This window comes from Macaca fascicularis, chromosome 3 (genome assembly GCF_037993035.2).
Source record: "Macaca fascicularis isolate 582-1 chromosome 3, T2T-MFA8v1.1".
Classification (NCBI taxonomy): Eukaryota; Metazoa; Chordata; class Mammalia; order Primates; family Cercopithecidae; genus Macaca; species Macaca fascicularis.
The window spans coordinates 184,082,755-184,087,229 of record NC_088377.1 but is presented as its reverse complement, the minus strand read 5'-3'; the positions used below and the strand labels follow the sequence as shown (position 1 = coordinate 184,087,229).

Here is a 4,475-nt window from a genome sequence, read left to right as displayed (position 1 = left end):
TTGAAAGAAATCTAATAAACTCCTTAACTCTTTCCCTGATTTTAGTAGGGGAATTTGTTCTTCTATGTATATTTTATTTCCATTATGAGAAATTCTTTATTTGAATACTATTTTCACTTTTATGAATATTTCTCTAGGCTAAAGAACATTATCATAGCAGTCCTGGTGCCTTTTATGACTTCCTGCACAAAATTCAACTCCAAATTGAATTATTTTCCTCTTCGTTTAAGCTCTGGACACTTGTATGTCAGCCTACAGGGATACCTCGGTTAAATGACATCCAGAAAGGTCTCCAAGTTCGAAGTTCAAGGTTCAAGGTCATTACCGTTTGAAGACTTGCTTCATGCTATAGCCCCTCATTACACCTGATGGGAGTGTCACCATCCAAGCTCAGGCTGCTGTGTGTTCTCATGGGCATGTTTTCCCCCTTTGCTTCAGGTGATGCCGCAAACACTGCACCATCTAAGTCCCCTGAGTGACTGTACTTCCTGGGAAGAAGAGAGGAGGCTAATCATTAGGAATGTGTATGAAATGTTCATCCAGAACTACACCTATCTGGAGCCTCTAGGGTCACAGGAAAAGGCTCTATTCCCATCCAGAAGATCTTATATTCACCAAATGGGAGAAGGTTGATGGATTCGTAAATGTGCTATGGTGCAAAACTCACACCTAGTCCATAGCACTGCAATAGTTATTTCAGATACAGTAGGTTATCTATTGCACATCCTGATGCAACCTGGATGAGTAATTCCCACAATCACGCTCCAGTGAGAGAGGACACAGAATCAGAAGTGGAGACAGGGAGGAGGCCCATGAGCACCCCCATAGGAGGCCGTGGTTGGGTCCTGGCAAGCCCAGGAAGGACTTTCTCATCTATGCCCAGAACTCACCTGATCCTGGGAGACTAAGAGCCACACAGAAAAGGAGCCAATCCTCATGGTTGGGCCAGGGCAGGAAAAAAAAAAAAAAAAAAAAAAAAAAAAAAAAAAAAAAAGCTTTTCAGATCAGGACCTTCATTTTGCAAGGCAAGGCACATAGAATTACAGAGCTCTAAGGATCGTTCCCTAAATCAGGTATGATCTACCAAGAATGTTGGTATTCTCAGCAACACTCTAACTTCTCTGGGGAGATAAGCACCTACCAGGAATGTATCCTTCTACTTTCAAATTAATTTATTATTAAGTGTAATAAATTACAATAATTACATGTTAAAATTGTCTACCTCAACTTGAAGCTTTGTCTGTTTTTTGCACTGGTGTTTCCCAAGTACCTGAACAGTACCTAAGTAGTTGCCAAGAAGCCAATGAAGAATAACCTCAGGCCTTCTCACTTGCACAGGATCTTTTCAACACTTTGCTATTTTGCATTCTCTTTTGCAAAGAGCTACCTAAAATGTATCAGCTTTGTGTCCCACAAAACTTGAATCTAGTCTTCACCTATAACTTATTAAACGTTTGTTGAATGAATGAAGAAAGGAATGAATGATTATCTGAGTCCAGGCGGATTCTGCTTCTGTATTCAGTTCAAAACAAGTTTGAAGTTTTAAGGGAGCAGAGAGCCATCCTGAGAATGTTGGGAACTCCAGATGAATCTAAATGGATTTGGAAAAGATTAGTTTGTATACATCATCATAAGACTTTTTAAATGAATGAGTAGCAGTATGAATAAAAGATAAACAGTGGTCTCCTTCAAAAGGAAGGGTCTTTCGATGGTCGCTTCATTCCATCACTGCCACAGTTTAGTCTGTCTCTGAAGACTGTCTGTGATGGGGAGACTTGGGTATATGTAGCTGATTTGGGAAATGATTCCAGGAAGAAGTAAGAGAGCAAGAAAAACAAAATAGGGAAGGGAGAAACCAGGATAAAGGTGCAATATTCTATGTGTGCTGGGGCAACAGGAGATGGAATCCATCAGGACCTCCAAGAGCATAGGGTGCTCTCTGGAGTATCTGCATGAATGGGCAGGTTGGAGCTTTTGTCCCCCTGTCCTGTTCCACCAGGAGCATCAGGACCTCTGGCTGTCTTTGAGTACAGCCCAAGTGAATTCAGATAATATCAGAGAAGGCCCCAGAGCAGGCAGCAGCAACATTCCCAGCAGACAGTGCGGAAGGACACAGTCAGCAGGAGGTGAATGGGAACTGGCACTGTCCACGGCAGCAAGGCTGAAGTCAGAGAGGGATGGAGAGGAGGTCACGGAAGCCACTAGAAGCTCCTCTGTGATCTCCTTTCCAATAAAGCTGTGCCTTCTTCTATCAGCTCTGTTGTGTGATGGCCAATTGCACTGAAGCCATGTCTTTCTGGGCGCACCACACCTTCATGCATATCAAACTCAGTTATCAAGCAGGAAGTTCATAAGGGGGAACATTCTCATATTTCCTTAAATGGCAACTCTTTATGTTACTTTTGCATAATGAACTATCAGACTACTATATTTGCATTTTAGATGACTTTGTGTCTGAAACATGGTTGAATCAGGCAAAAGTAATCTGTGCTTGCCTTTGTTACCAGAATTTCAGAGAGTAAATAACTGAGCTAGACTGGAGATTTGTCAGAGAATTTATAGGGACCTAAGATTTATTGAACCTGTACTTTAGATGACTCTAGTTTTTAAAGTTATCTCTCTAAAATCTCTGCAAGACTGGCCAACAAGGTGAAACCTCGTCTCCACTAAAAATACAAAAATTAGCTGGGCTTGGTGGTGTGTGCCTTTAGTCCCAGCCACTCGGGAGGCTGAGGCAGGAGAATTGCTTGAACCTGGGAGGTGGAGGTTGCAGTGAGCCGAGATCATGCCACTGAATTCCAGCCTGGTGACAGAGCAAGACTCCATCTCAAACAAACAAACAAACAAACAAACAAAACTCTGCAAATTGAATTCAGTTTACAAATGAGAACACTCAGCCAAATATATTTCAGGTCACCAGCCCAAGGGTTCAGAATATGAACTGCCGAGGTCTCCTTGTCTCTTTGATGAATGAGGACTATAATCTGCATTTATAGATATTTTTAACTCTCTTTCTTCACTATTTCTGTTGGTCTCAGTCTATTCCTTTGCAAGATATTTATCTTTCTTGGACTGCTTTATAAATCGTCTCTTCATCATTCATATTCTTCTATTTTAACACTGAGGTAACTATTTAACCTGGGATTTATTTGAATTCTTGAAACTCAGGTTTTAGGTCTTTAGTTGTCCTGGAAATTTCTCAGCTAGTATCACACACGATATCACCTCTTATCATTCTTCTTATTTTCTTTCTCTTATACTTCAATGACATATAAGAATAAATGGGAAATTCTTATGAAATGTTACATATATTCGAATATAACTGAAACCTCCATTGTTTCTTCTCTGTTGCTTCACTTCTGTTTCATATTATACAGTTAATTTTTTGTGTTGTTCTGGGTAACTTCTTCAGATTTGTCTTTGAAATTAATGTCTTTGAAATCTCTTCAATGAGCATTAATCTGCTCTTCACTTTATCCATTTTCTTTCAGTCATTTTAGGGATCATTCTAGACATCCCATTTAATGCTTTTTAAAAAGTTAATGGTTTCTGAGAGTCTCTTTTTTCTTGTTCAGCTTTCAATTCTCTTTTGTGTGCATTTAACTATAGCTCTTCAAACTTTCATATCTCATGATGCTAAAATTAAACATTCAGACTGCCTATTGTGAATGTTTTTGAATTCTGCCAACTTTTCCTCATTTTTTTTTTGTTTTAATATTCTTCATAATGGGAGTATATTTGTCTGACATTTGTCTCTGGAGTTTTGGAGAGGCTAAGATTAAGAGTGCACAGCTTCAACAGGCTATACCGTCTGCCAGTGTCTCCAGTCTCACCCCCAAATGCATGAGTCAAGAACTGTCTGCTGCTTTCTGGGCTGCTAACCACACCATGGATTATGTTCCTCATATCATAATCTTTTCTCAGGACAACCCCGATGTAGGCTCCAGAAGAGAATTCTGATTTTCTAATTCTTTGTCTTTATACTATCTCCACAAATCAGAGCCCACGGGCCCCTGAAGTTCTATATAATGAAACTTCCTAAATCTGCAAACATTATCTCTTCTTTCCTTTTTGTCCTACCCAAATCTTCAGGCACTAGCCTATATGCAAATTACACTTGTAGACTTTATGCTTATTCAAGTTAAACAACATACCGTATTTTAAATCAAAAATTCCCAAACCAGCTGACAAACTGGCTTCCATAAAGAGTGGCCCTAGGCTTGTTGGACAAGTGAACACTTGTTTATAAACCCCCGCAGACCATCTCAGTCATAGAGAGACTCTTCAACTCTTAAATATTCCGGACTCTGGATAACTAGGAACTAAAATGTGGAAAAGAAAGTCCTAGTAAAGAGATTTGGTTTACCATGGGTTTTCTTAAGACTATACTAGAGATACCCTCGGTTTACTACTAGTTCCAACTTATTAAAAATAAAATGAATATACTTTACATTGAAAACATATGCTCTTCATTT

At 39.5% G+C, this 4,475-nt stretch overlaps 1 long non-coding RNA gene across 1 annotated transcript; it reads right to left on the bottom strand.

The window, feature by feature from the left end:
* Nucleotides 1–352: 352 nt before the first annotated feature.
* LOC123572170 (uncharacterized) lies at nucleotides 353–966 on the bottom strand. The gene is made up of 2 exons (XR_006696480.2): nucleotides 891–966; nucleotides 353–488 (listed from the first exon to the last, which is right to left on the bottom strand). It is a non-coding gene; the product is annotated as an uncharacterized lncRNA (long non-coding RNA).
* Nucleotides 967–4,475: the final 3,509 nt, after the last annotated feature.